This window comes from Lissotriton vulgaris, chromosome 4_1 (genome assembly GCF_964263255.1).
Source record: "Lissotriton vulgaris chromosome 4_1, aLisVul1.2, whole genome shotgun sequence".
NCBI classification, from domain to species: Eukaryota; Metazoa; Chordata; class Amphibia; order Caudata; family Salamandridae; genus Lissotriton; species Lissotriton vulgaris.
The window spans coordinates 1,091,625,535-1,091,648,221 of NC_141691.1; the positions used below are offsets into that span (position 1 = coordinate 1,091,625,535).

Below are 22,687 nucleotides of genomic sequence, written 5' to 3' on the forward strand. Positions count from 1 at the left end.
GCAAAGAGTGTATTTCCTGATAAATCTGATGTAATCTCAATCTAAATAATTCTCTGGGTCTCTAGCTGAGACAGCAGGCTTGCTACTTGGCCTGCCCACCAGGGTGGGGTAGCGGGGAGGCCTGGATTATCCTCAAGTCAGAGATGGTGATATGGTCCGATCCTGAGTGGAGCAGGAAGCCCCGTCACTTAAAAGACCACCATCTAGCCATCCTACTACTGCAGAATCCTCTGACAATTTATCCTCAATAAGATTAGTAGCACGTGACGGACGAATACAAGGCACATTCATGTCTGATTCTTTGTCGCCCTCCCCCCCCTCCCAAGACTTCCTTGAGGCTAATTGATATATTGGGCTTCCTATTATTACACTCCCTTCATGCTCTTGAAAAATATTGTGAATTACAAACACGTCTGGGGTAAGGAGGACCGGCTCCGCAGGGCCTGGCAGCGTTCTTACAGTTCCTGGGTGCTCTCTGGCAGCACTCTAATCCCCCCCACGCTAACCAGGGAGATCAGCCCCATTACCCTTTCCTCTTGGTCTCAGTATGCGCTCTGCCATAGGCACAATATGGTAAAAAAAACATCACACCTATACATATTCCATGGACAACGTCGCAGTCACTGTTTCACAGTTCCCGACACCTCCAGTCGTTCTAGTGGTTCCAAAAGTTGCAAAATTACTTCTACCATTGCCTTAGCCTCATCCATAGCTGGCGTTAGCTGGTAGTACCTCCAGACAGTACACAAGCATAGGTCGCAAAACAGCCCATGTAGGTAACATAGGGTGACCAGGACGGTCCCTGTTTTTAACCAGCTGTCCTAGCAAATTGCAAGAAATTTAGCTCAGGTCCCCGTTTTTAGAGACGGTCGACTGAAAACGGTGGCAGGTGTTTTTTGTTTTACAAAGCAGGGATCGTTAGCAGTTGTTTCAATAAAGCAATTTCATTAACAGGCAAGCTACTGGGCTTAAAAATAAAATGTTATGTATGTTCTTACTGCCTGTTCTGTAATTCTCTGCTGAGGAGCACTCTCTTCGCTTGAAGTAAAATTGTAGTCCTTCTTCTATTTTTGTGAAATGTCCCGGTTTTTGGCTTTAAAGGAATGTCCCGGTTTTTGGCTTTAAAATTCTGGTCACCCTAAGGTAACAGCATGTCAGAACTGACAATCACTGGGATCACAAGTCCAAGTAGCAGGTAGGGGGGGACAGACAGTAACTCGCAGTGCTTAAGTTGTAAAAAGTCCAGGTGCTAACATTTTTATTGGAGGCCACACCCACTTCCCCCGGCTTCACCCACTTCCTCTACTGGCTCGACGCACATCCTTAACTTGTGTAGAAAAGAGATTGAGGGACCTGTGAGAAGTTGGCCTGGTATATGATGTTCACTATTCTAGTGAACATTCAACTATTCTAGTGAACACCTTGCACCAGTCCAAACAACCCTTATGGTGATGGTTGTAGGTCAACCTTATAGACCAGCTATCCCAGTGGTAGCGTGGACAGAACAGTCTTAGGCTAAAAGACTCTTGAGGGCGTGTAAAGCCAGCTGTTTTACCATATGTAACACCTTGAATACCAGATGAAAGGACACCACACAGGATATATATATAAAATATATATGTATTTATTTACTAACACACTCCTCTGAACTCTTTATGAGATCAGAGGCAAAAGCACATAACAAGTTACACTCAGAAATACTTTAAATAGCACAGTTTACAGTTATGCCCTAGGGGCGCGTAAAACCATATACTAAGTTAGTGGTATAAGGACCACGACTATGGAAAGGAGAAGGCCTAGGGAATTGCTGGGGCTCAACTATCTGACCCTTAGGTTAGGAGTAGGAGGCCCACAGGCGGCGCGTGCAGTGCCAGTACACTCACGCGAGAGTCAATAGAAAGCCAATGGGAACTTAGAAGGTAAGTAATCGAAGATTTAGGACACTTCCGGTCTAACTAGGAATGTACAACTAACAAAACTAGACACTAGGATAGTCAATCCCTACAGGAGCACCGAAGTACTCTCGTTATCTCACCCACGGGCTGCGGGTGCATAGGTGTCATTGTGTGTCGGGTTTTCTCGTTGATTCCTATGGAGCCTTGGAAGAAGATGCTGCAGGCGACCAGGAGGAAGATGTCCGGTGGATCCAAGGGTGGATCTAGGATGAAGAGGACCTGAAAGCAGAGGGGACAGAGTCTAGGTCACTAGCCAGTGACCGGTTGGAACCAGGGAGGAACCAGACGGCGTCGAGGAGCAATCAGGTGCGGATGTGAAGCTTGTCGTTGCAGCCACGCGGACCAGGAGGCGTCGAGGACAACCAGGTGCTGGAGAGGAGCTGCCCCACAAAGGTTCTCGCAGATGGAGGGGTCGACTTCAAGATTGGAGCCAACAAGCCTAAGCAAAGGCAACCCACGCAGGATACACAAAGGAGCTTCTGGTGCAGATCAGGAGGGTCTGAGGTACTTCACCTTTTCAGGGAAGCGAGGGCCAGTCTAGAGCAACCAGACCAGCGATGGGTTTCAAAAGGAGTCGTCGTCACAGGGCTACTAGCCAACGGGCCAGCAACCGGACAACGCGTCGAGCAGAACACAAGCAGAAGGGCCCCTCGCAGATCTCGTGGAGTGTGGTGGGCTGGTCTTCGGTGCAGGTGGAGCTCGGAGTCGGGTGTCTCAGTCCCCAGTGCACAGCTTCGAGGATGCCTCATGAGCTGCGCTGTTAGCAAGTTGAAGACTTTCCAAGTTGCCTGGTTCCACGGATTCCGACGCCTTCCACGGAGCTCAGCTGTGCTGGAGTCGTGCAGTGGGGTCAGAGGAGTACTGGAGTCGAGGTCTTGTCAGGCTCTGCGCTCGAGTTCCGGCAGGAACAGGGACAAAGCAAGCCGTTGAGTTGCTGGATGGTGCCTGGTTTCCCAGGGTGGTCACTCCTTGGCCACAAGGGAGATTCTTCAGTCTTCAAGTCGGTTTGAATGTCGAAGGGTCCAGAGTTTTGTATCAAAGTTTCATCAGGATAAATCTAAAGTCTCCTGGGTCAGCTCCTACCTTTATACAACTAAAGGGGGCTGGTTTACTCACTAGGTCCCTCCTATGGGGACCTAGTGAGTTTCCTTTGTCCAGTTTTGCGCCAGAGCTGGGACTGGAGTGCCCCAGCACCGGTTTGAACTGGAATATGCATGGAGCACCTAGTGTGCCCCAGGCAGTGTCTGTTGCTTTTCAGCCCTCCCTGTCCCAATACACAAAATCCTGTCTGGGGTGGTGCTCGCACCTCTCCAGGCAGGAAACCTATTGTCCAGGCCTCCCTCGCTGGAAGGACTCCCAGCAGCAGGAGGTCAGACTTGTGTCTTTGGCAGCAGCATCCATTTTGTGACACTGAGGCTCTGGTTAACTTTAAGCGAGATAGTCAGCAACAACATGTCTTCTCCCTCTAGGTGGAATGCTACCCCCGTCGCCAGAATTGGCGAGGGGGTAGTATTCCAAAGCGTATGACACCTTACACGACATGTTTAGATAAAGCAAAACCAAAGTTACCATTTAAGCGCAAGGTTCATAATGCACTTAAGAGTATATGGTATGGCAATATCATAGAACAGCTATAAGGACATGGTTCCAAAAGCTGCAGACAGGCTCAGCTCATGCTAGAGCACCATCTCACACATAACCAAGCACTCTGCCTCCAGGATTGTTAAGGCCTGCCATAGGAGTGACTTATAGGTTACTGTGTGTCTATATTTAAGGGTAGATATAGGTATACTATACCTAAGCAAGGGGTGATTACACAAACTTGCCCCAGCTGAGTGATCAGCCAGTTGTGTCAGTTTGAGTGGCCAGCCAGGGGTGGCATAATACATGCTGCAGCCCCTGGTAAGCCTTGGTTACACCTATGCCCTGAGTACCTAGGGAACACTTCTACAGGGGCTGATAAGGTGAGCCAATTCCCAATTGTGGATGTACCTAGAGTACATGGTGTGAATTTAGAGAGAGTGCATCTGGGCTGTGGGTCTGATTAACAGGCCCACAGCCACATCTAAGTCGAAAACCAGTAAAGCAAAAGCAAAAAGTGGGGGTGACCATCGGAAGCAGACCCTACTCTCCTACAGGACCCATCAACCCTGGAAGATACTTTCAGAAGCAATATTACAACAGAATAATGTATAGTAATATAGTACCGCTTTAGATCCTCTCTGTGTGCACCTCATGCACTATACAATGTTTCCCAGTGTAGAAATGTGCCTCTTCTGTTTCTTTCCCATTCTGCACATAGATTTAATTGTCCATGGCGGTACAGAATAGAAGAGTGGCTGTATAATCCGTATGAAGGAGGGCATCACTTTAATTCTAAATGGGCACACCCTTAACCCAGTCATGCTCGATGTTGAGACAAAATAGGACAGAAGCCCATGTGCAGCTCTATCCCACCCCCTCCGTGTCATATTGAGAATAACTAAATCCCCTCCCCAGGCCATGGGTACAGTTATTGAAGTATCAATGTACAAAATAAAGATATCAAACCCCTATCAATCTTCAACTTTTCCATATTTTGACAACAGTTCTGAATCACAGAATCAAAAGCCTGAGCAAGCTGAAAGAATGCTACATAAAGATGTAGACTGTGTTGCTCTTCTCATTTAGTACAGAATCCTTCTCAAAAGCCAGCTTGAATAAACTGAAGAACTCCATTTTCAAGAATATGTTTCTGGGCCTTGCCCAAGATCCACAAGTAGTACATTTTAACACATATCATGAGGATTTTTCCGCCTATATGCATCCAAGTCACCTGTCTTCTTTTTTACATGATACAGACTAATTTAGTGTCAATAAGTGACTCTGTAATCCATCATCTGATAGAAAAAGTAACATACACCCCTAAAGTGGTAGTGTTATATGTCACCACGCTGGCTAAACAAAAATTGTGGTGATGGCCTATTGTGAATCAAGCACCTTTAACACTAAAGACAGATACTCCCAATTTGTCATCCTTATGCTTTAAAAAACTCGAAGGAACCTCGTAGCACCACAAAACCATGTGATACTCAAAGTAGCCCAGAGAGCGGAAAACTCACATCACAGTGGGTTGACTCCTGAGGCGAAAAGCCGGGAGTAGACGCTGTTGCTGCTAATTCTTTGACCTGCTCATTTTTAAAACTTGTATTTTACTTTGTAAAGCACCATTGCACTTTAGGGCATCACGGAGCGGATTTAGCGCTCACGTGACCCCTTACACCGGCGTCCTCGCCGCGGGCCACGCCCACCGCTAGGCCACGCCCCCTTCCCGCCCTACATAAGCGCCAATCTATGAGCGCTCGGTTGGGCTGACTCCTGAGGCGAAAAGCCGGGAGTAGACGCTGTTGCTGCTAATTCTTTGACCTGCTCATTTTTAAAACTTGTATTTTACTTTGTAAAGCACCATTGCACTTTAGGGCATCACGGAGCGGATTTAGCGCTCACGTGACCCCTTACACCGGCGTCCTCGCCGCGGGCCACGCCCACCGCTAGGCCACGCCCCCTTCACGCCCTACATAAGCGCCGATCTATGAGCGCTCGGTTGGGTTGACTCCTGAGGCGAAAAGCCGGGAGTAGACGCTGTTGCTGCTTATTCTTTGACCTGCTCATTTTTAAAACTTGTATTTTACTTTGTAAAGCACCATTGCACTTTAGGGCATCACGGAGCGGATTTAGCGCTCACGTGACCCCTTAATCCGGCGTCCTCGCCGCGGGCCACGCCCACCGCTAGGCCACGCCCCCTTCCCGCCCTACATAAGCGCCGATCTATGAGCGCTCGGTTGGGTTGACTCCTGAGGCGAAAAGCCGGGAGTAGACGCTGTTGCTGCTAATTTTTTGACCTGCTCATTTTTAAAACTTGTATTTTACTTTGTAAAGCACCATTGCACTTTAGGGCATCACGGAGCGGATTTAGCGCTCACGTGACCCCTTACACCGGCGTCCTCGCCGCGGGCAACGCCCACCGCTAGGCCACGCCCCCTTCCCGCCCTACATAAGCGCCGATCTATGAGCGCTCGGTTGGGTTGACTCCTGAGGCGAAAAGCCGGGAGTAGACGCTGTTGCTGCTTATTCTTTGACCTGCTCATTTTTAAAACTTGTATTTTACTTTGTAAAGCACCATTGCACTTTAGGGCATCACGGAGCGGATTTAGCGCTCACGTGACCCCTTACACCGGCGTCCTCGCCGCGGGCCACGCCCACCGCTAGGCCACGCCCCCTTCCCGCCCTCGTGGCCTCCTATATCAAATGTGCATCTACAGAACGCGCAGCGGACGTGCGCAGCGGGCGCGCCTAAGGCAAGCCCGTCTGCGCCCGTCCGCGGCCGGACAGGGCTAGGGGCACGACTCTATACCAATTACATCTCTTACTCCTCTGAGGAGCTTACCGCCCTCCAAGGCCATTGGCCACTTTCGGATTCTATCCGTAGGCACATTACTTCACTAGAGCTTGTACCTTCTTCCACTCCTACTCTGCAGTCTTCCCCGCCCGCCTCTCCCCCACTATGTCCCCCCCCCCACCCGACCCTCTTCCTCCCACTCCGTCACTCTCCATTGTCTTACTTAATACCAGATCAGCGGTCAAGCACCATCATGAGCTCTCTGTCTTGCTCGATTCTGAGAAGCCTGACTTACTGCTTTTGACCGAAACCTGGTTCTGCGATTCTTCCCTTCCCGTTCTCTTGGCTACCCTTCCCCCCTCCTACGTGGCCTTACGCGCTGATCGTCCGGCGGGTAGGGTTGGCGGCGGAGTGGCGATAATCGCCCGGTCGGAATTAAATTTTCAAACCATCCCCTCTCCCCCCATTCCTCACACTGAATTCCTTACAGTTCGCTCCCTTGCCTTCTCCCCCCCCCATCACCTGTCTTCTAATGTACCGCCCTCCCCAGTCTTCGACTCTATTCTTGCCTGCTTTTCAAGACCTACTGGCCAACTTGGTGGTTAACTATGCATCGGTCTTGGTACTAGGGGATTTCAATTACTGGCCATCGGACCCTTCTGAGTGCACAGCTTCGAAAGAATTCACTGAGTCTCTCACATCTTTAAACTTTGTGTCGCACATCTCGGTCCCCACTCACTCTCATGGTCACATACTTGACCAGGTCTGGTCCCTTAATCTTCCAGTCTCCCCGGTGACGGTTTCCCCCTGTCCTTGGTCGGATCATGCCCTTATTTCCTTCTCCATCTCTCTCAACCCGGTTTCCAAAGTCCCCCACGCCAAAAACACCTGGGCGCGGAACTGGAACAGAGTTGACTTTCCCACCCTGACGTCTCACCTTCGGAACTCTACCCCGTCCCTTTCTGGTCTTCCGTCCGACTCCCAAGCCAACGTTATCAACACCTGGTTGGCTAGAGGGTGCGACTCAGTGGCTCCCCTGCGTCGCATCTCCGTTCGGCGACCTAAGGAGTCTAACAGGTGGTTTAATGACCACCTAAAAGAACTTAAACTGTCCGTTCGGCAGGCAGAAAGGCACTGGAGGAAAAACTATTGTCCTTCACTTAAAACCCTCTATCTGACTTCACTCGCCGACTACAAGACCGCAATCCTTGCCGCCAAAACCTCTTATTTTTCAACAAAAATAATCACTGCTGAAAACAAGCCTATGGAGATCTTTGGCATAGTGCAGGACCTGGCTTACTCCGATAGGGCTTCACCTCAAATCCCCCCATCCCAGGCCCTCTGCAACCAACTTAACACTTACTTTCTTGACAAGATCGCCACCATTAAGGCCAACATTCCCCCCCCCCTCGCCTGCTTTTGTTGACCCTTCTCCTCCTACTATTCAAAACCTCCTCACCTCCATCCCCCCCCTCACTGAAGAGGTATTCCTGGGTTTACTTCCCAAAGTAAAATCAGGTTCCCCGGCAGACATCTGTCCGGCGCGAATCCTCCAACAAATCTACTCATCCTGCCCAGAACCCCCCATTACCTTCCTTAACAGTTCCTTAGCGCAGGGAGTCGTGACCCCTACGCTCAAATCAGCCACCATAGTGCCCATTCTCAAAAAGCCTGGCGCTTACCCATCCATCTCAGCCAACTACCGCCCCATTTCCCTGCTGCCCTACCTGGGCAAGGTGCTGGAGCGCCATGTCACCGCGGTTTTCAGCACCCACGTAGAGGCCAATGGGGGACTGGCTTCCCGCCAGGCTGGCTTTCGACCTAGGCACTAGACTGAATCAGTCGTGGTATCAGTCCTAGACAACCTCAGGAAGGGTATGGATCACAACAAACACCAGGCGCTAGTACTCCTCGATCTCTCGGCCCCATTTGACACGGTAGACCATACCATCTTACTGTCCCGTGTAAAGGCGGCTGGAGTCGAGGGATCATCCCTGGTGTGGCTTTCCTCCTTCCTGAGGGACCGCACTCAGGCGGTCCGGCTAGGAGACTTCACAACCACCCCACTCCCCGTCACGTGTGGTGTCCCCCAGGGTTCTTCCTTGTCTCCCCTATTATTCAATCTTTATATCTTTCCCCTCATCTTCGCTCTTCAGCAGTTGGAGGTCACCGTTTATAATTACACGGATGACCTCCAGCTCATCTTTGACCTATCCTCTTCTCCCCTCTCTGTCTCCAGCTTTCAGCACACCATGACATTCATCAGGGACTGGATGAACCACAACCATCTCAAATTGAACCCGGACAAAACTGAGTTGGTTCTTACCGGTGGTTCTTCCAGTCCCTGGAACTCTCTTTTCTGGCCCCCAACCCTTGGTCCCGCCCCCACTCCTTCTACCACGGTCAAAACACTGGGGGTCAAAATGAATAATCAACTTACCCTTCACTCCCAAATCAGCTCTGTGGTTTCCTGCTGCTTCCTCACCCTCCGAACTATCCGCACTGTCGCTCGTTTCTTCTCCCCCCAGGCACTCAAAATGATCATGGCCGCTCTAGTGATATCACGGCTGGATTATGCCAACGCTCTTTACAATGGCATACCAGCATACAGTCTTAGGAGGCTGCAGCTGGTCCAAAACCAAGCTGCCCGGCTGGTTTTTAGACTCCCACGCTATCACCACTCCACACCCCTCCTCAGGGAACTTCATTGGCTCCCTATTAAAGAACGTTCTTTGTTTAAAACCGCCTGCATGGTTTTCCAGGCCCGACAAGGCACCGCCCCCGCCTTTATTTCCTCACTAATAAAAGAATACGCTCCCCCCAGAGAACTCCGTTCCTCCACCAAATCCCTTCTTCAAATCCCACGCTTTAGACGCAAAAAGTGGGGTGGGTCCAACTTCTCCACCTTGGCCCCCACTTTCTGGAACTCCCTCCCAGACCACCTCCGTGCGGCTACCCATTATGTTTCCTTCCGCAAGGAACTAAAAACGTTTCTTTTCAAGCAGGCTTTCCATGTGTAAACCCCTTCCCAGGCTCTACCACCGGATATTATTTTATTTTGTCTCTGTAGTCATTACCCTCCACTAGCGCCAAGAAACCGTTCGGTGCACGCTGCGCTTTATAAATGTTTTAAATTAGAAATTAGAAAGTCAGACCATAATCTAAAATCAATACTTAATGCTACTGCCAAATGCAAGGTTCTTCTCAAGGCTGCCATGTACTCTCTAAAGGACCTTCTAGCCAAAATTTCTCTCTATACACATAAATTGACAAACATCAGTCCTTCATGGAAAAATAAGCAACACAAGTCTCCGTCAGTAGCACATAAAACTCACGCAGACAAACAATAACAGTCTTACCTCTCAGTATTACCTCAATATTTCAAAAATATAACTTCTGGAAAGAAAATGTAAATTATTCCTTCAAACAATAACTAATATTAATTGGTCTTGTAATATGATTTGTGAGTATATCAGATTTGTTTAATGAAGTAATTTATAGAGCGAACTCAACCCAAATGTATTGGAGCGCTTTACATGAGCACCAGTAACATTAAACAAGGACACATTCATTTTTGGTAGACACAGGGAGGGATTAGTCCACAATCATAGGATGGTGAGCCAACGCCCGGACTTGAACCTGGTTCCTCAGTTCCAAAGTAGGCAGCACTGGCCGCTATGCCACAACCTCTACCCTAATCTGAGGGAGACGCCTGGAGAGTGGACGTTCAATGGCAAGAGTGCCTTACAAATTATGTGAAGACCCACAAACTTGCAAGTTTGCAGGCATTTACAAAGGTACATTTAAACCTTGATTTATTCTTGTTGAGGGAAAAGTAGATTGTTTTTTGAAGGATGCACGGTAGAAGGAATTATACGAAAATGTGTGAGGTGTAGGAGAAGGAGATTGTCTACGGGAAAATCAGAATCCCCCTGAAAGAAAGAAAAAGTTATAAGCATTAAAACAAATGTGTAACTGTGCCCCAAATAGGTATGTATTTCTGGAAAATTACTGTAGTCATCATTGGTGCTTTAAATGGGCTAGTACTTCCAGGGACCAGGTACCTGCACTTCGTTCATTTGCAAGTAAGAATACCTGCACTTAGCAGCAAGAAGGTACTCTGGAATAGTAAATACCCACACTTTACCATTTCAGGCGTCATGCTGTCCCTCAAGTGCTCTTGGATGCTTTGTCGAATTAAGAATTATGTGTCATCTACCCTGAACTAAGTGTAAGCCTAAAGGAGCAGATGTATGTTGAGTAGATCACAATTAGTGTATTAAAAAGGAATAATGTTGTTGGTCAAAATTTGTTTTTAAATATTGCAAGATTTTTTTATTTTTTTTAATTTTTTAAAACCTTTATTATAAAACAATGCACACAGCTATTCAGCCATACATCCCGGAGGCGAGGCAGCAGAACGAAACTAAGGAAGTCAAAGTGCAAGAATCAATACATCAGAACGAATGAAGGTTAATTTTCAAGTTTTTATAACAAGTGTGAAAAAAGGGGGGGGGAGAAAAGGGAAAGAAAGCGCCGGAACTGGCGCAAAGGAAAAGGCAACGGAATTTAAAGTACAGTGAGGCGCGGTGAAGGGGCCGGGAGAGCACAGTGAACACAGTAATATCCAGTGTAACAGAATACTAGGAATGTGGGGGGAGGGAAACACAGGATAGCAGCATAGAAAATCTCCAGTTGGAGTCACAGGCTACGGTGATAAGTGTTCTTCCTGTGGAGCGGAGTCCGGTGGTACGCAAATGTCCCCCCTGTATTCATTCCAGGCTCCCCATATTTTCTGCCACTTTTTAGGTTTACCCCTGGCAACATACACAGTCTTTTCCCGGAACATACACCAATCCATGTTGGCTTTCCATTGTACAACCTTCGGAGCCGTTGTAGCCCCCCACATCTGCGCAATATCCCGTTTAGCAACCATATTACCAAGGGTCACCCATTGGGTCTGGGCCATGGTATGATCTGTCGGGCCCCAAATGTTTAGGAGGCATCTCCTGGCTTCCGCATGCATTTCCACTCCAGTCACTTCGCTCATAATCGAGTGCACACGTCGCCAATAAGAAGCTATTGCAGCACATTCCCATATAATGTGCATAAATGTGGCGAGGGCACCACAGCCGCGCCTACAGAGGCCATCAACAGAGTGTCCCATGTGCACAAGTCTGGGACCAGTGACATAAACTCTGTGCAAGATTTTGAGTTGCACCAGCCGAAGACGGGAAGAGATAGCGACCTCCTTAGGGGAGGATACCGCACTCTGCCAATCTTCGTCATCAATCTCTATCCCGTCTCGCACCCACTGGTCCCTCACACCCAGGAGGAGGTCTGTACGGACGTTGATGAGCTTCTTGTATGTCAATGAAATGGCACTGTCTGGCATGTGGCCATCCAGTACCCTGTCTTCCAAGGGAGAACTATCGGGAATCGCCTCACCCTCTGGCTTGGCGGACAGTAATGCATGTCTCAGCTGAGCATACCGGAAGAATTCCGTTCCACCCAGCTGAAACCCTGCTTGTAACTGGGCGAAAGTTTTAACCTCCCCACGCAGCAACATGTCCTCCACCCTGGAAATGCCAATCAGGTCCCACTTATCAAAGCCCTTGGTATGCCATAGTCTGCCCAGTATGTCCGAGTCATAAAGTGGGGTCATCTTCGTTAGCCTGTCTTTCCATCCCTGCGCCTTTGTAATCGCCCTCCAAATATGGACAGCGGTTTTCGTTGGACCAGACATCCGCTTGTCAAGAGACCTCGAGTAAAGTGCCCTAAGATACTTCCCTCGCCCAGCAGCCACCGATCCATGGCATACCCCGGGTCGTCCACTGGACCATATAAACCATGATTAATGGCTGCTAGCTGGGAGGCCCAGTAATACCTCCGCACATCAGGCAACGCTATCCCACCATCGTACCACAGCAGCGTAAGCTTCGTAATAGCGATGCGAGGGCGACCATCCCAAAGTAGGGCGCGTTGTAGGCTCTCGATCTCACCGAAGTATCGGGCTGGGACCGGGTCTTGGGTGTTTTGTAGGCCGTAAAGGAACCTGGGCAAGGACATCATTTTAAACAACGCCGCGCGCCCAAGCAGTGAGAGCGGGAGCTTACGCCACCCCTCTACATCACGCCGAAGGCGGAGAAGAGGGGGAAGCAAGTTATGCTCATAGCGCGCTTCGGAGTTAGTGAAGATGTAGATCCCCAAGTATTTGAAGCCCTGGCTCGCCACCTGTATGCCACAACCCCTCGGAAGGCGAGGCGTTCCCCCTTTCAGAACGTACAAATGTGACTTGGACCAGTTGATAACTAGGCCGGAGTACTGACCGAACAGTCGCAACACGTCACAGGCCACAATGAGGGATTTGCAGGGGGAAGTGAGGTACAGAAGAATATCATCTGCATACAGTGACACTCGGTCCTCGAAGTCAGGGGACCATCGGATACCATGTAGATCGGGGTGGCTGCGTAACCAGGCCGCCAACGGTTCGAGCGCGAGCGCAAACAGGAGGGGCGACAAAGGGCAGCCCTGCCTGGTGCCCCTCTGAAGAACAAAGGGTGCTGAAACTCGACCGTTGACAGCTATGTTAGCCAACGGGCCGGCGTATAGGAGTTTGACCCACCCCACAAATTCCGGGCCAAAACCGAGCTTCGCCAACACTGCCCACAGATAACTCCACTCAAGGGAGTCGAAAGCCATCGTGGCATCCAACGATGCCAGGACAGCCGGCTCCTCAAGCGTATGGGCCCTGGCCAGGGCACCATGAATTCGACGTAGGTTAAGAGCAGTGTTGCGGTGTGGAATAAAGCCCGACTGGTCCGGGTGCACTAGGTCGCCGATGACGCCAATCAGACGGTTGGCGAGCATTTTGGCCAGGATCTTAGGCTCCGCGTTTAAAAGAGAAATGGGGCGATATGATCGGCACAAATCTCTTGGTTTCCCTTCCTTATGGATAACCACAATGGTGGCCAACCTCTGGTCGGGGGGAAGCATACCAGTCTCCCGCGCCTCCAGGAACATATTTCGCAAGTGCGGGGAAACTACATCCGGTTTGACTTTATATAGCTCTACCGGAATGCCGTTGGGGCCAGGCGCCTTGCCAGATCTCAGATAGCGAATTGCAAGTGCAACCTCGTCCGCAGATATATCCCTGTCTAGATCGTCTCGATCTGCTTCCGACAGGCATGGGAGATCGATATCAGACAGGAGGGCGCCCGAGTCGGTCTCAGACCGGTCCGAGACAGAGGAGTAAACGCCCCGAAAATACTCCGAAAAGGACTCAGCGATTGCACACAGGTCAGTAACCAACAATCCGTCTTCTCCCAATATCTCCGGGACGACGCGGCTGGCCCTCTTTCTTATCGAGCCAGGCCAGCAGCTTGCCCGCCTTGTCACCAACGTCGTAAATCCGACCCTGCTGTTCCCTGCCCATGACGAGAGCAGCGTCGGTGGCAAGGTCTCGATACTCCGATTGCTTAAGGGAGAGATTATGTAGCAGGTCGGGCTCAGGGCCCGCCTCTAATCGGGAGTCTAACTCCATAATCTCCGCCTCGATACGCACCATGTCGGCGTCCCTGTTCCCACGAGCTTCCGCTATGAGAGCAAATGCCTCACCCCGCAAGACCGTTTTAAACGCCTCCCACAAGGTGGCAGCCGATGCAACCGATCCCTCATTCTCGGTAAAATAGAGTTCGATAGCCTTGGCCAAGAGACCACGCGTCTTTGGGTTTCGGAAGTACCACGGATTGACCACCACCGGTCGCTCCGTTACAACAATATTAAAATCGAAGGAGACCAACAACAGGGAGTGGTCCGAGATACCCCTCGCCAAAAAGCGGGCCTCAGAGATCGCCGGTGCATGAGCTGCCAAGGCAAGAACGTAATCGATCCTGGAGAGGCTACCATGAGCGCCAGAATGAAAAGAAAATTGGCTCTGGGTGGGATGTAGGAGTCTCCAGCAGTCAACCAACCCCATAGTATCAAGGAAAGTGGGCAACCACATTTGCGAACTACGGAGGTCTCTAGGCGGATGTCTGTCCAAGGATCCGGAGCTAACAGAATTAAAGTCACCCCCCACAATAAGCAACCCTGCTGGCAGATTCAAAATGGCGCTACCAAGGTCCTGAAAGGTGTTATTTTGCAAACCCGGAGGAACATAAACCGAAACCAATGTCAAGACACGCCCTTCCCACCGCCCTGCGACGGCAGCATACCGCCCCCTCTCGTCTACAATAGTGGAATCAATCTCAAAAGGGAGGGACGTGCGAACCATAACACCCGCCCCCCGGGACCCCGAAGAGAACCCCGAGTGAGCCACCATCTTGAAACCCTTCCTGTTGAGCGCTCTGCACGTATTCCCCACCAAGTGTGTCTCCTGCAAGAGAACAATATCTGGCATGTGTCTTTTAAACAGTTGCAATACCACCCCTCTCTTAATACGATCACCCAAGCCATTGACATTCCAACTAAAAACTTTCAATTTCCTACCCCCCATCGTCTTGTCCCAAGCCTTCACCAGCCCCCAGAGGCCTCACCGATGAATGAAACAAAGCAGAGCATATGACCCATTGCCTAAGAGAAAGAAGAAAGAAACAAAGAAAGCACACAAAACCAACCCCAACACCACCCCCCACCCTGCACCCCTGCAGCAGCCTAAAAAGCCCCCCCCAACCAGCAGTGTGCCTGTCGCCCCATAAACTAAGCTACAAAAAGACCCTAGAGGAGCATGGAACCCCCGCAGTCCCCCCCTGCCACCCTCCATGTGAGAATAGGATATTCCCAGTAAAAGTGCAACAGCTCGGCATTATCGGTCACAGTCAACGGGCACACCAACTGACAAAGATAGTGCGACTAGCACTATTCCTGAAGATCAGGGCCACCAGAGGCGCCTTCAGAATGTTCCTCCTGCTCTTCTCGCCGGTGCGGCAAAGTGTCCAGCCAGTCACTCGCAGACTCAGGCATATCAAAAAACAGGGCTCGGCCATCACGTTCAATGCGTAGTTTAGCGGGGAACAACATAGAGTACTTCAGCCCCAAGTCCCTGAGGCGCCGCTTTACCCCCGCAAAACGTTGGCGCTGTCTCTGAACAGCCCTGGTGAAGTCCGGGTAAAAGTTCACATCTGCGTTTTGAAACTTGAGAGGCCCATGTCGCCTCGAAGCCTGGAGGATCGCATCCCGATCTCTGAAGTTGAATAAACGGGCGATGATGGGTCTCGGTGCGACGCCCGTCTTCGGAGGGCCGCCAGGTATTCTGTGGGGCCCGCTCCACCGAGAAAAAGTGACTGAGGCCTGCTGGAGCGAGATGGGTCTTAACCAAGTCCTCGACAAAGAGGTCAACGGCCGCTTCTTCCGCACCCTCCGGTACCCCAATGATGCGCACATTCTGCCGCCTGGCACGTCCCTCGAAATCCTCCAGCCGCTTCGAGAACAGGTCATTAACCTACCGCAAGGTACGGACCTCCGCTTGCAGGTCTGAGACATCGGTCGTGAGGCTGGAGGTTTTGATATCGAGAGATTTCACTCGATCGTTCGTTTTGCCCAGGTCGGCCCTGATCAAATTGAGATCGATAGCCAGGGTGTCCACCTTGTGTGTCAGGACCTCGTGTTGTTGATGCATCTCAGTCCTGATGCCAGTGATAGCCCCCATGATGTCGCGAAGAGTGGGCTCCGACCCCTCGGGTGAGCTCGCCCGTAAGGAGTCCTTAGACTGAGCGACAACAGTGGGCGAGGTCCTTTGCTGGGCGTACCGGTCGATCTTGTTTGTCTGGGGCTGGACCGTCTTCCTGCTAGCCCGGTTCGCCGTCCTGTCGGGATCACCTCTGCCAGCCATGTTGGGTCCGGACAGAACAAAGGGCAGTATGGCGATGTCGCTGTGGGCACTCAAGCGGGTGCGAAGCGTAGCTAACCTGAATGCCCAGTCAACAATAGGCAACTCCGCGGCTACGTGCACTCCGCCAGCAGGAGCAGAAGACGCTTACTCAGCATATCAATCATGCACTGCGTCGTCTCGATCATCGGCCACCTCCGGGACAATGGTGCATCCCTGGCACAAAGTTCAACACGACATAACTTCAACAAGAAATGCCGGATTCAGAAACGGAAAGCGGATCCCGCGTCTGTGACCACTCGCCAATTGGAATCCACCACCGTGGACCAGGATTTATTCCAGGATATGTGCGGAGGGTCGGAGGGTCTGCGGAGCTCCGAGCTTACGCGGCCATCTTGCTTGCCCGCGAAGCTCCTCCTCTATTGCAAGATTTAATAGTAACATTGCTTTTAGGGAAATACGCAGAAGCCTTCTTTGAAAAAAAAATTCTTTAAGTGTATTTGCTGTTGGCAAGTCTTGCTGGACTGTGAATTTGTTCTTTGCTCTGGTGATGAAACTTTTGTGTGCAAGTCGTTTTCTAACTGTTTGAAGACTGATATGGTTAGTTTAGTTTTCATTTCTTTTTCTAAGTCAGACTGAAACTTACATTTTGCTATTTACATTAGGTCTCCGTGATGTTGCACTCAGCAGGACTCCTGTCATGAACTGTGCCGGGCAGTATACGGATGTCTCTTTCACGGCGCCGTTTTAAAACCTATTTATTTTCTATGCAAGACAAATAAAGTTTCTCTTTCTAGTTTACTTAAGGTGCGAAGAAATAGAGACACATTATTTATCACTTTTGACGCGGGTAAGGTAGCCCGGCAATCAGGGTTGTATGGCAGCGGGTCGTCATTTACAATGGAATTTGTAAACGAGCTCTGGCCTATGACCAATCCCCACCACAGTGGTTGCACTTTTCAGGGCACCTCAACCATTTAAGTGCAAGACAGTATTGCATGTTAAGAAAAAAACATTAAATAATTACTAATTACTTACTGCCTTTTGTTTCTTTTAATTATAGGGCTTCTGCTGCGAGATACGCTGCTTGCTTTGTCGATTGTCTAAACTGCAGATGCGCAGTATGCTGGGGCGGGTGAAAAGTCAGACTCTGGAGTAAACACAAGCACTTGACAATTTTACACCAAGAAGGGACGACGGGGCATGGGGCCGGGCTAATAATTAAGCATCTAGTAGGACTGCAGCAATTGATTGGTAGTGGCCTTAGCGCACTACCGCTACTATTTATTTTATTGCTGCATGTATCTGAAATAAACAGGTTAGTGTTAGATTCCTTACCTTAAAATATCCCCAGGCGTCAGACTGAATCCGGAAAGTTTTCGTTTGCAGTACCCCTGAGCGTAGCTAGGCGTCGTCTGCGGCTCCACGTCCGTCGTCGATGTCGTGATCGCCAGGATGATGTCGTCTGAGTACTTAGACGCCGCCCTCGCGCGCTGACGTCAGTTCTTCTTTTTTCCGCACCAGCTAGCGCAGATCCGGGAAGAGCAGTACTCTTAGTCATTTTTTTACAAACTTTTTGATCTGTTTTGGATCTCTTTTCTCGAGCCGACCTAGACTCCTGGTGCTGTAGGGATGCCTGGCTTCAAGCCGTGCGACGCCTGTCACCGCCTGATGTCAGTGATCGACCCCCACCGTCGGTGTCTCTACTGCCTCGGGGCCGACCACGATGACAAGTCGTGCCCCGACCGCCGGGCCTTGACCTCGAAGGCTAGGCGGGAGCGGTCCCGTAAGCTACTTGAGATCCGGCAGTCGGCTCTGTGCCGCTCAAGTTCCCGATCAAAGAGGAAGTCGAGGGAACGGTCGCGGAGCCGCAGTCGTCGCTCCTCGAGTCACCACCACCACTCCTCGGGGTCCAAGTCCTCCGGTAAGTCGAGGCATTCGAAAAAGAAGTCGAAGAGGTGACATCGTTCTTCCGACTCCCCTCGCTGGTCACTCGACACGGTTAAGGGTTCGGGCGACACTGCCCGCGCGGCTCCGCCGGACCCGCAGGCTTCGCTTCAAGCCCCATACCCTCCGGTCCCTGGGCTGCAAGCAATGCCGGAGGAGATGTGTGATTTCCTCGTGGCCATGAGGACTCGCTTCCCTCCGTCAAGGCCAGTCGGCGAGCCTTCAGGCTCCGCAGACCCGACTAGGGGCCCGGGCGGGCCGGTGGCTTCGGCCCCAGTGCTGTCAGGTGCTTCGGCCCCGGCGCCGTCGTCGACTTCGGTCCCGACGCCGTAGGGCCCCATGGGATCCAGGCCTGGATCCTGGTCAACGCCAGTTGACCTCCTCCGCTGGCGCCGACCCCAATGGTGTCGCTCCTGGCATCGTCTTCGGACGACGTCGGCCCCAGTTTCATCCCTGGTCCAGGTCCGACGTCGGAACGGCGCCGCTCAGCGCCATCTCCGGCGTCGATGAGTGAGGCCTTCACCTACGACCCGGTTCCGTCATTTCTGCCTGTTTACCAGGACACGGATGAGGGGGAGGACTGGGAGGGGTCTGAGGACCCTCTGGCACAGCAGTGCCAGTTGAGCCAGGACTGGGCATATGAGCTAGCGGAGGCCAGTGGTTTGGATACATGAAATGAAATGAAATGAAAAACAATTTTTAACGCGCAACTAAGCCCAGATGGGCGTCAAGGCGCCTAACCAAATAATACCAGATAACAGAGACTGATCCTAATTACGGATAAGCCCTAACAAAACACCAGGTCTTGAGCGCCTTTTTAAAGGAAGACAGAGAAGGTTGCATCTTAATCTCAAGAGGTAACAAGTTCCATAGTTTGGGGGCAGCAACGGAAAAAGCTCTGTTTCCCCAACGAACGCTTTTGGTACGTGGGACAACCAACAACTTCATCTCAGAAGATCTTAAAGATCTACCAGGCTGATACCGGGTCAGCAGGGCACCAAGGGGGTCAGAAGAGCCCTCTACCAAAGCTCGATAGACAAGACAAAGGATCTTAAACGAAATCCTGAGATGAATGGGCAACCAATGAAGGCTCCTTCTGGCCATCGTAGCAGATGAAGCTTTGGGAAGTGCTAAAACAAAGCGAGCAGCCGCATTTTGAACTACCTGTAATCGCTGAATGAGCCCCTTGTTGGAGTCTACATAGAGCGCATTACAGTAGTCCAACCTTGAACCTATCAATGCTACTGCCACCTGTTTACGTGCTGAGGGAGAGAGATAGTGAAGGATCCTCCTGAGAATCTTTAGCACTCCCCAACAGGTGGCCACCGTACGGTTGACCTGCAGAGTCATGGATAGGGAGGTGTCAAAGATTACCCCAAGGTTTCTTGCTGACTGGGAAGGGGATGGACAGGTTCCCAGTGAGGCCGGCCACCACTCATCCGACCAGATATCCTGGTCCTTGCCAAAGACCAGGATCTCAGTTTTGTCACCATTCAACTTCAGGGAGTTCTGAAGCATCCAATCAGAGACTGTCTGCATACAGATCCTGAAGTTGGTGGCGGATGATGATACTGAGTGGGCCAGTGACACCATAATCTGGGTGTCATCAGCGTATGACACCAGTTCCATCCCCTGAGATTTTACTAGCCTTGCAAGGGGGGCGACATAAATGTTAAATAGGGTCGGACTGAGAGCCGACCCTTGTGGCACCCCACACTGCAAGGACATGGCAGGGGAAAGGAACTCACCAAGCTTGACTCTTTGCTCCCTATGCTGTAAAAAGGAGTGCAGGAGGTTCAGGGCCATGCCGGAGATCCCTGCCTCCCTCAACCGAGATGTAAGCGTTGAGGGAGACAGGGTGTCAAATGCCGCTGTGAGGTCTAGTAGAACCAACACAGTAGTTTGGCCTGCGTCCACCTTCCTACGGATGTTATTTGCCACCATAGTCAGAGCTGTCTCTGTACTATGCGCTTTTCGGAACCCATGCTGGGAGTTGTGAAGATACCCAGATGAGTCCAGGAAGGCGGTAAGATGTCCATTGAGGTGTGTCTCAAGAATCTTAGAAGGAGCGGGTAACAGTGAGATAGGTCTAAAATTTTTCAACTGTTCCGGGTCCAGCGTGGGCTTCTTGAGTAGAGGCTTCACTATCGCTTTCTTCCATATTAGGGGGAAGGTACCTTGGGTTATAGCACCATTCATAACTTCCAGGAGTGGCGGGAGCAGTATCGCTCTGCATTCCTTCAATATCCTCAAAGGACAAGGATCTAGAGGTGATGAGGATTTAATCCTATCGAGTAGAAGCTCAAGTTCTTCTCGGGTCAATAGTGGAAAGGCCGTTAGACTAACCGGATGGTCTCTAGTCCAGGCTTGTAATTTGTTCAGGGTTTGGAGTGAGGAGTCAGCTAAGGACTTTCTCTGAGTTTCCAGCGCAAGATAGATGTCCTCAATTTTTTTGTGGAAAAACTCTGATATATTGTTGCAAAGCTCCTGCGAACCCACAACTGGATCCGGGACCTGAAGGGAACAGAGGGAGTCTACAATCTTAAAGAGCTCCCTGGAGGAAGTAAGGGAGGTAGTAAGATTCGAGAAGTACTGCTGCTTTTCCCTGATAACATTAGTTTTGTAATCGGCAAGCAGACCCTTATGTACTTCCCTTTCAATGGGATCCCATGTTTTCCTCCATTTTCTTTCCTGTCTTCTGCAGCCTTGACGAAGGAGTCTAAGTGAATCCGTGTACCACGGGGCCGTGGGCTTACGGCGAGCCGAGTATCTAAAAGACAGGGGAGCCAGCTCATCAACCGCTAAGGTGATAGATTCAGAGAGCAATACCGCAGCATCCTCCACATCTCCCCGGGAGGAGAAGGTGAACTTCTTTATGTAAGGTTCAAGAGTGTCATTAGTGATGTTCTTATAGCTCCTTTTTGGGCCTCTGGAAGAGGAGTACAAATCGGATGTTCCTTCCAGAGGAAGGGCCATCAGAAGAGGGATCGCCGAATGGTCCGACCAGACCAGAGGCACCGGGGTGTCAACAGACAATCTGTCGTCGTTGGTAAAGACTCCATCGAGGGTGTGGCCCGCCAAATGAGTAGGGCTGTTGACCAGCTGTATACATTCACAGGCAGCTAGTGCGTCCCCTAACCTGATGGTATCAGAGTCTTTTGTATTATCCAAATGAAAGTTAAAGTCCCCAAGAATGGACAGATGGGAATTGCCAAAGTAGGGTTCCAGGATTCTGAGAAGGTCATCAATGAACGTAACTCTGGAGCCAGGGGGTCTATAAATAAGGATTCCTGAGAAGGAAACCGAGGGAGCAAACAGGATGGAGAAATGCAAGGCCTCAAAAGAGTCCGATACTACAGACAGGGCTTTAATCGTGCAGGACAAAGTGGCCTTGCAGACAATAGCAAGTCCACCCCCTCTGCGTATGGGTCGGTCTTGTTGAAGTATTTTATAACCCTCTGGAATGGCCATCACTAGGTCATGTCCAGAAGACTCCGATGCCCATGTTTCTGTGACAAGCATCCAATCGGGTTGCCTGTCTACCACAAAGTCATGGAATGCAATATTGTTTTTAATAAGGGATCTAGCATTAATTAAAAAGCCCTTTTTTATCGGAGTATTCCTATCCACTTTAGAAGGTATGAGAGGTAATAGTACAGATTTGCACGTGTGACAGCGGGAGGAATACAGGATGCCCTCTGGGGAAAAACTATGGGTACATGGTAGACATGGGGGCTTTAACGCTAATAGCTCGGCCGATGAGTACAAAAGCGTTCCCTGAGATAGAGTGGGTAAAAGTCCTGTGTCCAGCCCGTCCTCAGCGCGGACGGGCGCAGACGGGCTGGACTCTGGCTCGACTCCGGCGCGAAAACGGCGCGTCCGCTTAGCGCGTCCGCTACGCGGAGTCATGGCCGTCTGTTTTTATAGATCCTAGCCCTACCCAAAATGGCCGCCGCCGTATTCCGGTCGTGTCCCCGGCAGGCCCACCCTGAATTGGCCGCTTGCCCAGGGGGGAGGCAGATAAATTATCCAGGTAGCGCGGAGGTCTTAGGATGACAAGGTAATTTTTAAAATAATTAAAATAGTGATTGCCTCCACCCTCACTCGGTGGAGACACGCACTGCGCAAAATCCGCGCACTGAAAGAGGAAGGGGGTCGGACACACAGGGAGTAATTACAGCAGGAGATAAGGAGCAATTTTAAAATCAGCTGCCCGGCTCAAGCCTCAGGCATCAATTGGTGAAAGGTATCTCGCGAGCGCAGTCCTACCACTGTTTTTATAGATCCTAGCCCTACCCAAAATGGCCGCCGCCGTATTCCGGTCGTGTCCCCGGCAGGCCCACCCTGAATTGGCCGCTTGCCCAGGGGGGAGGCAGATAAATTATCCAGGTAGCGCGGAGGTCTTAGGATGACAAGGTAATTTTTAAAATAATTAAAATAGTGATTGCCTCCACCCTCACTCGGTGGAGACACGCACTGCGCAAAATCCGCGCACTGAAAGAGGAAGGGGGTCGGACACACAGGGAGTAATTACAGCAGGAGATAAGGAGCAATTTTAAAATCAGCTGCCCGGCTCAA

The 22,687-nt window shown here is 50.7% G+C and overlaps 1 protein-coding gene across 4 annotated transcripts in view; it reads left to right on the forward strand.

The window, feature by feature from the left end:
- CLPTM1L (CLPTM1 like) overlaps positions 1–22,687 on the forward strand; it is a 2,174,700-nt gene that overhangs the window by 1,265,264 nt on the left and 886,749 nt on the right. The gene's annotated exons all lie outside the window — the stretch shown is intronic.